The 10,661-nt window shown below is 40.3% G+C and overlaps 1 protein-coding gene across 2 annotated transcripts in view; it reads left to right on the top strand.

The window, feature by feature from the left end:
• Positions 1–101: 101 nt before the first annotated feature.
• The window catches only part of CAB39L (calcium binding protein 39 like), a 65,205-nt gene continuing 54,645 nt past the window's right edge, over positions 102–10,661 (top strand). The window contains exon 1 of one of the 2 annotated variants that reach the window (XM_065641314.1): positions 102–139. The gene's annotated coding sequence lies outside the window, so the exon portion shown is untranslated. Of the gene's footprint in view, positions 140–340; positions 585–10,661 lie in introns of those variants that run through there. The other variant, XM_065641325.1, reaches the window with a different exon arrangement.

The following is a 10,661-nucleotide window of genomic DNA, read 5'->3' as shown; positions in this document are numbered from 1 at the left end:
GTGGGCCGCCCACGTACGGACGTGCACCTTTCTTTGTTGCTATTGGCTGCGGCGGGGGCGCCGGTGCGGGCGGTGCTTGGAGCGGGCGGGGACCATGTGGCGGCGGAGCAGCGGCGGAGGCAGAGCCGAGAGACAGGAGGTGCGGCCGCCATCTTGGGGCGGGGCGACCGGGGGGCGGGGCGTCCCGAGGTGGGGGCAGGGCGCTGCCGTAACCCCTTGGCGGGGCCCCCCTGGCCTGAGGCGCTGGGGGATGAGGTGTCTTTCTCAGCGGGGTGACGCGGTTTGTTGTGCCCCGGCCCCAGACGGGCTTCCCACAGCCGGGGTGCTGTCTGGGCCTTCACTGTGGGAAGGTGTCCTGGCAGCCAGCTGAGCTCAGCAGGGCTGCGGGCACACGTGTGGGGAGCAGGGCAGAGCAAAAGCAAGTTTCTGGAGGGTGTTTGGGCTTTAGATTGCAGTCCACCAAATTAAAATATTTGGTGAGTGCATGAGTTGCTTAACGTCACTGCTGGCCCCTGCCAGTTGCCTTTGCAGTTGCAGCTGTACCCTGTGGAGTGCTAGATTATTACCGCTTTTTTTGATTCAAAGTACGTTGCTCTTAAAATTTTTCTTTACCAATCCTTGCATTGTGGCTATGTGAAGGGATTTTTCAGAGAGGCAAAAATTAACCCACTCTTAAAAACTGGGGAGGGTGTTTTGTCATCACCTTTTTGTCACTTCTTTTTTTATCACCACTTTAAACTTAATTATTACAAGTATTTCCTTAGTATGTGGGTGGGTGGATAGAGATTTCATTTGCCTCTGGGGGAATGCTATGTTTACGTGATCTTGTAGCTCTGGTCAGACCCAGGATCCTCCAGAAGATTTTCATTTCCAGTACCTGCTTTGTACTTCTATAAAACCTTTTAAACATTTACATAGACATGCCTGGATCTGTGCCTGTGTTTGAAGTTCACTGATTAGCCTGTGAGTACTGCCTAACTACAGAGAGAGATGAGACAACTAACAATAACGTCGTTGGGAACAGAGCAGCTCAGCATTACTAAGGTGCTGACAAATCTCCCAATAAAAATAGTGGTTTATGTTTTAAAAAGAGAGATTTCTGTCCTGTATTTTTTTTTTGTTTATTTTAAAATTAATTACAGGCTTTTCTTGCTCTTGGAGTATACTGCATTATGAGATTATGATTGCAGATTAATTAATTTCATTTTCCTGAATTATTAATATGTGTGCAGGTGCAAGTGAATACTGACTGTTATGAGACACTTGGGGCATTACAAATTGTATATGAGGGATATACCAAATGCAGAGAAGATGGAGCCAAGCATCTATAACGATTGTATTAATCAGAAGTTATCTTAAAGAATTATTTTCTTATCACGTTTTCCTTATTTAAATGCCTCCTAAATGGCCTCCTGTGTTTGCCAGCATGCTTTGAAATTATGTGGTAAGCATTAATCAGCAATATGGAGACGGTCTCTCGTAAACAGTGAGTTGTTAAATAATCATATTTACAGTTGGATTGTATATGTCTGCTTGCCTGCTACGGTTAGGAAATGGTTGGGGTTTGTGATGATAAAGTTGTCATATGCTTCATGTTTATGAGCAGCAAATGAGCTTGAGCCTTTTTCCAGCGATAACTCACTGCAATGTAAGTCTTAGGAATCTGACTGCGATGATGGTTTTACTTGGGAGCGTTTGTCCTGCAGCACTGAGAGCGGCCCCGCTGCCCCGAGCGAGCTGCTGGAGCTTGTTCCACCCGCCACAGCAGGGTCTGTCACCTGACGCCTGTCAGTGAACCCGGTGGTCACACAACCTGCGGCCTCGCTCCAGGAAAGAGGGCAGAGAAGTGCCGATGCTGACCCTGGAGTCTAATGCAACGAGTCTCCTAAAATGGATTTTAAGATCGATTGAAGTCAGACTTTTGCATTATTCACATACATATAAATGTGTTTTATGTCAGTGTGACTGGAAATGCAGTTTTCTGTATTTTAGAAAGTGCATGCAGAGGACGCGTAGTGAAGAGGTAGCACTGGTGTAATCTGTGTTATTCCATATAAAGTGTTAGTAGCGCTCAGAAACTTTTATTAGCAACTGGGAGTGATGGAAGAAGCTGGAAGCATATGACTGTGTGTCTCAGACAAAACAAATTAGTAATATAATTTGCTTGTTATTTGAAGCAAAAGGAATGGGAAATACGCCTTCCTTAAAGCAAAGATTAATGCCTCTGAGTCAGTTTTGAAACATACCTGAGTTTCCTTGGTTCTGCTTTTACCTAGAACTGTAGGATAGGCTTACTGAAACACAGCAGCAAATTCTGCCAGTGAGCCGGTAACCTCTGTTCTTCCCAAATTTGTTGGGTGGCAGGAGCTCACAAGCGATGCTGACCTGACATCCCAGTAACCTGCCTGCAGCGCTCCTCTGACAGCAGGATAAGCTGCTTGGGGCTCTCCCACCAGCTTCTGCAGTCTAGACCTGGACTGACTGCACCGAGAGGTGAGGACAGCCCGTTCCACGTGCTGACACGTCTGCTGGCACTTCAGTTCGGGTGACAGTGAAAGACGGCTGACTATCCTGGTGAACGGTGCTGTTGATTGAGTTGCTGAATGACATGTTTGCATTACGTAGTTCTGGTCGTATTTGGAGATTTCAGATGAACGATTGCATGGAGAGGCTGAACGCAAATGGATCCTTTGAGCGCGAGGAGATGAAGCTGGTTCAAAAGGAACTATTTCATCCAGTTCTCCAGGGATGTTTTTATTGTCTTGAATGGGGCGGGAATTTGGTTGTATCCTCCTATGGCCCAATAGGCTTGCGTGAGGTACAGAGACATCATTCAGACTCCAGAAAATAGCAAAACAGTCAAACCCATGGACTTTGGAAAGCCATGAGCATTCACAAAATGTTTTGTAATTCTCATTTGCCTTTTTGTCCTTTTCTGACTGGATTTGTTCTTTGTTTTATTGACTCTTCTTAAACTATCTTTATCTTCTTAAAGGATGAGTACTTTTACCTGTTCCTTTTCTGTCACATCCTCCCTGTTATCCTTCTCAGGGATTTAACTTGATCCTTTATAGATAAGTGCCTACACCTCATTATTTCAAAATGCAAGTTTAACATAATGTTTTATTACATTGATTAGTTTAAGTATCATTTATAAATTGTCCCTTGTTTTTCACCCATCTCATCTGTCTTAACTAAGATAACAGATCAGAGAACAGGTAATTTAAAACAGACCATGGCTGCTTTACAGAACTTGTTCAGTGGGGTATCCTTTGGTTTATCACAGAAGTTTTGCTGTAACCCATCATTATTTATGAAGATACATGCTAATACTTATGCCCTCTAAGTATGTTGCTTGCTAATTGGACTTGTCGCAGGCTGTTTACAGGCCCTCAGTGCTGTGTATTGTAATTCTTTTGCTAGTATACATATGTTAGGTTTTAAGTATTATTAAGTTATTTGGATACTAATTTTTCTAGCTATTAAATCAAAGAAAGGGGAGATTTGGGATGTCCAAGAAGCCACTCAGCCTGTAGAATGACTTGTTCTGCTTGTGATGTAAGCACGTTTGTATTCCTGGCAACTAGAAGTCAAACAAATTGTCTGTTTGAGAATGGAGCTTCTAAAATCATACGCTGTTATGGTCCTAAGGGAATCTTAAAACACAGAGACTGGCTCTGAAAAGGAAAGGAAAAATTTGTGTCACTGTTTAAACAATAGACTTCTTTCATGTGGAGGACCTCGATGTCTGTTAATTACCAACTGGCTTGAGGGTTTTGGAGTCTGGCCCAATATGCTGAAACTTTTAACCATCCAATAGCTGGCATATCCTTCAAGGTCTGCATGTGGAGACTGGTAATGTAGTGGATTTCTTCTTTATAGACTCTTTATGTAGTAGAGACTTTATCATTTTTAGCTATATTTCTGTCTTACAGGCTCAGTATTCGTTGCCAACATAGATTCCAGACAGTTGCATGAACACAGAAAGAAAGGACTGGTTTAGATGTGCAATAATGCCGGAGTAGGTTGAGCAGAATGTGTTGTCTTTGCTGTGCCACAGCCCCACCACAGTACACTGATCAAGACCTAAAACTGTGTCCTCTAATTTTGGGTGACTTGGGTGAATTAACAAGATTTGAAAGCCCGTGATTACAGTTGCACTTGAAAGGGCCCAAGATCTCTGGAAACCAGGCAGTAGATGTATATGATGAAAGGAACCTACAATAAATAGATGCCTAAAAACCTTTTCATTTTCATTTCTCCATGTGAACATAGCTATGTATTTATCTGAAATAAATTTTCACTGGTATTTTTTGAAGTAAAGCTAGTGATTATAAAGTATTCTGACCTTTTTGATGGGCTGTGTTTGTGGGTTTGCGTGCAGATTAAAGTCTGCGCACAAAATATTTTCATTGAATGAATATGTAGCAGAAAAAAATTTCCAAGCAATCTTCAAGATTTAGTGAATTTGCCACGTTCCCATTCTTAAGAGATGTTCTGTGGAGTCCTCCACAACTTCTTTTTGATTTGCCTTTCATTTTTTAAAACAAAGCGTAGAGGAAGGTGTCCTTGTGGTGCCAGCTGTTGTAAAGTTATCAGTCTGGTCTTGGTAGCAGCTGTACAAACGCAAAGCAGTGAGTGCCTGGCATAGAATTGGACCTGACCTAATAAAAGCCATCAAAAGGAGACATATGGCTAAAACTCGAAGTCATTGTTGTGTATAGATGGAATGACTGCTTTCAAATAAAACTGAAACTTCTAAGGTTTCAAATATACTAAAAGGAATTTGACTACAACCATAGAAAACAGGGCAAATGCGTGTAGAGGCTCATGGTGTAGGGGCTCAACAACAGGGCTCTTAAAAAGAATATTCTGGACTAAGTAGTCCTTAGTTGCAGCCTCTTCTGGGAAAACTAATTTATCTGAAGAAACCCCTGGTTTTTTAGTCGATGGTTTTTCCTGATCCAGTTCACCGTGCTGCATCAGTAGTTGGTTTGGGCTAACTTTGTAGAGGTGTGGAAACTGGCAGTAAGGTGTGGAGAACAGGAGCAAGGATGAGAAGCAGTGTTGTCCGATTAATATTTATTGCATTTGGTTTTGTTAAAGAGTATTACGAAGTGTCAGGGAAGCCACAGTCCCCTGAACATTTTAAATTGGCACTGCTGAAGAAAGAAACAGTTCCATTCTCCTGTGCTTCTCAGCCCTCCCCTGTTCTTTTGTGTGATTGCTCAGGGAACCGGTTGAGGTTTAAAAAAAAAAGAAAAAAAAAAGTTACTTATTATCTGAATAACTTTTCCCATTTAATTTGCTGTGCAGCCACTTGGTATTTCTGCTTCTCTCAGGGAATTGGGGGTGGCCTATGGGCAAAATGAGCACCTGGAGATGGATGGATTGCTTTCTAATTTTATTGTCAATGTCATTTATCCCAGTTTGAAGTGTGCAACTGCTTTTTTAGTATGAATGAAGTGCTGATATGGGCAGAACACTTACTGTGTCTTTATTGCGCAGCAGAGCTGTCCTAAGCCCCCTCGGCTTAGGACTGTGCTAAACCAAAAACCCCTCCTGCTTTTTACGGACAGTGGAGGTTAATGGGTTTATTCTGGAGGTGACTGAATTAACTTATTTAATATTTTTTTCTGTAAAATTCTTGAATGACTGGAACCAAAGAAGCTATATTGAAAATGTGTGAGACGCCCTTTCAGCAGCACTGGATAAGTGAAGTGAACTGTGATCCCAAACCTTTGCAACCCTTTTTCATAAGAAATGTTATTTAATTGGCTCTAATATATGAATTTGGCATTCTTTTCACAGAAGTAGATAGATACGCTGTTTGTTACAAAGTAGTACCAATACCAATGTAGATTGCATGCAGACTGACATAGGTTGAGTGCTGAGTGCTGCCAGACAAATAGATTTCATCTATATCTGCCAAAAAAATAAATGTCCACCAAATGCTGCTGGTTAGCTTGATTTAGTGTGCTGCTATGGTTTCTGTCAAGTTTGTGATGAACCAGTTGCGTTGTGCTTTGGTAGCGTAAGTTTTAAGCGAAGGATTAGTTTTAAGATGAATTGATTTTGTTAATGAATTCGTAGCGGGGTGCTGCATTAGCGGATCAAGATGTGTGGTTGCAGCCTAGGTATAGGAATGAGAGAGAAGGGACAGGATTTTTTTTTTTAACTGCTTTTGCTACCCCATATTGTGGAAATATTTTAAAATTGCATATCCCCTCCTCCAAAAAAGTGTTCACAGTGGATGAATTTTTTTTTTCTTTTGTTCTTTTAGTGACGTAGCCTGGATTGTCCATTTTAGAAATGACTGATATAGTGCCAAAAATTTCACACAAGTTACATTTAGTAAGTCCCTCCAAAGTTCTAGTAACTTCTCAAAAAGCTGCATTTTTAAGGGAAGTGAGAGGGGTTTGATTTTTTTCCAGCTGTTAAATTTTCAGGGTGCCCAACAGGCTGCTATTCCTAGAACTGGCGCAGGGGAGGTGATGGCAGGCAGGGCATGACTTTTCCTTTTTGGCAGCAATGTAATCTTAGAGCAACTTAATCAATTGTGAAACATCATCTTTAAATTACTTTACAGCATGAGTTCAAAAACAATCTCTGATATCTCAGTAATGTTTGTGCCTTGTGTTTCCTGTTGCAAGAGATGATAATTAAGATGAAAGAAAGTGCTGCTGCATAACCGGACTTTGAAATGTGGGGACAGTTGAGTGACAACTGTTGGATTGGGTGATCTTTGTTAAAAGACCTCATGCCAATCTAGCACAAAGACACTTGGGCAAATTTATACACACAAATTTATTGCAGCAAAGAATACAGTTCACTTGCTCTTAAGTGTTGGAAGGAAGTTGTGTGGAGCTTTTTAAGTCAGGGCACTGGAGATTGCTGAATATAGAGAGATTAAAATAATGTGGAAAGAGAATTCACTTCCAGCATCTGAGTGATCCTAGCAACATGTAACATTTACCTCTCTGTTATGCCTTTTTTTTTCATGTGTCAGCAGGGAGGCACTGCCGGATCAACTTTCTCTTGTCAGGGGTAGCTTTTAATGGTGAACTCACACTTTCTGCTGTTCACTGCCAGTCTAGCAGCTGTCTTTCACTGCTGCAAATCAGCGAAAGACTGCCAGTGGTCATTCACTAACTGTTGGGTTTGGATATGGGAGAAGCTGTCAGCAATATTTGATTTGTTTGATGTTACATGTAAGGGACCAAATTGAAATTTATATGGTGAGGGCAGGATTGCAGGGTAGTTGTAGTCATCTGTTAAGGTCAATACCATGTGTATCATGTAATCAATCTCTTGGGCAAGTGTGGGCTTGAGATTTTTTGTTGTCGTTGTTTGGTGGTGGGTTTTTTTGTTTGTTTGTGGGGTTTTTTGTTGTATTTTTTTATTGGTTAATGTATCTTAGCAAATGAGCTGAGTAAGGCTGAACCTTCTGAATACAAGCTTATTACATAGAAATTGTGTTGACCTTTGCTCCTGCTCCTCCTCATCTGTGGGCCATTGATAGCTCGTCTTTTACGTTACAATCCATGTTTATGTGTGTAACTGCAACATCTGTACTCCTCTGTTGCAAGCATCACACCCAGCTTTGGGCAAAATACGGAAGTGCTTTTGGTCAAAGGCAGTCTGAATGGAGGCTTGAATGAACTCTGAGGTCAGATTGGCTTGGTAGTTTTTAGCATATGCGCCGTTTGGAAAAGGTTTTTCCCTTCAGAAAAAAACAACGCTAATGTAAGGAGATACACGTCCCTGCCATTCGTCTGTGTTCCACTCTCTTTTGCCATGGAAAGGAAGATGTTGCCAGAGGATTTCCTGAGATACCCTCATGCTATTCTGGTTTCTCAGGCAGCAGTTAAATGCTGAGAAAACATGCACAGAGATGCTCCCCGTTGTTTTTTTTCTCTCGCTGAACTCTCTCTGCCCTGTAAACTGAGTACCTCCTCATGGCGGTTCATAAGGTCATGGGAGAAGGTGGCTGGAGAAGTAGGTGACATTCCAGTCTCTGAGGGTGGAAAACATGGAGGACTAAGCAAATCTTCAGTTTTGCTTGATGTGACGTGTACTATTACATCACTAATGTATTTCTGACATTGTTTACAAGAGTCCCTCTCAAAGTTGGAGGCGGGGAAGAGTGAGAACATGTGGCTATCTAGAATGCGCAGAGCCAAATACTAAAGGAGTCCCATCTTGATTTAGAAGTGGTTCAAGGGCAGCAGGAATAAGTATAAGTAATTTTTTATAAAGATGATTAAAGAAAACTCTTCAGATTTTCTTTAGGATCTAAGGCTAATGAGAAATGCTAAAAATACCAGGAACAAAAAGAACAGTGACATATGTCTGATGGCTGCACTAAAGTTGTCAACAACGATGTTGAAAAGACATAACTGTTAATGTACATCTGTAGTGAGAACGAAGCTGAATATCACAAATAATCATATAACAGTGAACAAATCCATCATATTGCAGAGTAAATAAAGACTGAAAGAACACTTTTGAAAATCTGAGTTACAAATTTTTGGAGACTGAGGATTTTTTTTTTTTAATGGCGAATGTAAAACTGTCCAAAATCTTAAGTATGTAACAAGTGCTATTCAATATGATTAATAGAAAACAAGTATTATAAAATATCTAGTTTATCAGTTAGATGAAGTGTTTGATCTCGTCTAAGAAACTGACTTCTGAAAATGTTACACTCCATGAAGAATCATTAAATTAAGATTAAATTTTCTGATGTTCAGTCACTGGATATTTGTTTGGGAAAAAACCACAAAACCAAACAAAAACCAAATGAAAACATGGAAAAAAATGCAGTATCCTTCCTGATAGTTTTATCTGGGCCATGTAGAGTAGAAAAATGACAAATGATGGCATGGTGTCATGTATTTGATTGAATTAAAGAGCATGTTAGCTGACTCTTTTGGAAGATGGACTCAAACCTTTGGGAAATTAATCACCATGAAAGAAGGCTGGATGCACCTTAAGGGTGAGGAACATTATCCTAAAAACCAGCGCTGTAAGGTGTCAAGGTTAATGGGCAGCAGACAAGATACTCCTTGTAGATAAGTGGCAGCCAAGAGCTGATAGTGGTTGAATACACTGAATGCAGAACAGGAGATTTCCTTCCCAGTATTATTGACCTCACTTCTGGAATATATTAATAATAGAGTTTGATGGATTCAATTCAAGACATATGTTTAAATCAAAGCCAGTACTAGCTGTAGGTGTTGGAAAGAGATATCTATATGCTTAATGAGGATAGTGATGATGAAGTAAATTCTGAGTTTGTTAAAGTGATTTGACCATGTACCTATCCTTGAACAAAATAGGGAGCTTCAAAGAGCGTACATTTGCAAACACAGAAGTCACAGCAGCAAGAAGAAGTAAGTAAAAAAAGAATATGAACTTGCATAAAGTGAAAAAATATTTTGAGTGTTAACTAGTTAACTATTGCACTCGCTTATTGATGGACTTTATAGATTCTCAAAAATGTGAAATTAATGTCAAGATCCAAAATATTTTTTAAAAACTTCTCTTGTTCAAGAAGCTGTTGAGCTATGTCAGACAATAATCGATGCTTTGTGAGAACCAGAGTAGATCTTTACAATTTTAAAATTCCTTTGTTTGTAGTAACAACATTCATTTCTTGAGAAGAGGAAAAGATGGGTTTCAAACTTTTTTTTTCCAAATAAGATTATTTTCTAAGTCTATAGCAAGCATTGGACCTCTCTGCAATTTAAGTTATGTGTGAATTGTCACAGATCCTCATTATGTATTACTTTTAAACTTCCTAACCATGTAATCTATATTCTTTTTTAAATAGAAAAATGTAAAAATAGGTAGTGTGGTTGTTGGGTTAAATGACAAGGTATTAAACAGTTTAGGTTTACGTCCTTAATTACTTGGCTAATACGCAGCTGTTTGGATACAGGTCTTTGCACACTGAGATCTTTCAATGGAAATTCTTATGCTCATGAAAGCAATTTCATCCCGTGATGACAGCTACTAGAGTCTGTCTTGCCATGGTCATGGAAAGTTAAACTGGAATATTCTTACTAGGTGACCTTCTCACAGGATCCTGCCTGCTCTCAGAAAACAAGCCGTTTCTTTTCCCTGGTACTTGGGTGGAAACTCCAAAATGGGCAGTAATGCCAGACATTGCTTTATGTCCTTATGAGCACTGCTGTTTTGAAAGAAATGTTTTAGGGAGTTTTGTCTCTCAATTTTGCTATCAGGCCTACGGCTCTTATGCCTTGGGTTTAGGAATCTCTGCTCCATTTAGTAGATATGAAATTTTGTCTTCTTGTGATGTTAGGCTTGGACATGACATTGAGGCATGTCATGAGAGAGAAATGAGGTCTTGAATGCATGTTTGATACTAGAAAATGTGTTCTGCCAGTGTTCAGACTTGAGTAGTTTCTGACTATGGTACAAGTATTTTGGTTGGTTGGTTGGGGTTTTTTTGCAAAGACATTGGATAACTTCTTGTGCCTGGGCTGATGCAGCTTGACACTCCTTTTTCACTTGTGAGGGAGTACACCTTACCAGTTTTCAGTGTTAATCATGACCTTTTTTTTAATTGGACAGTAGCAGTCTTTTACCCTTTCAAAGTGTAGATTTTGATGGCAGATAAAGTGATTTTGCAGATG

The sequence above is a fragment of the Caloenas nicobarica genome, chromosome 1, assembly GCF_036013445.1.
Source record: "Caloenas nicobarica isolate bCalNic1 chromosome 1, bCalNic1.hap1, whole genome shotgun sequence".
Lineage (NCBI taxonomy): Eukaryota > Metazoa > Chordata > Aves > Columbiformes > Columbidae > Caloenas > Caloenas nicobarica.
The sequence above is the reverse complement of the archived record's forward strand: the minus strand, read 5'-3'. Positions and strand labels throughout refer to the sequence as shown.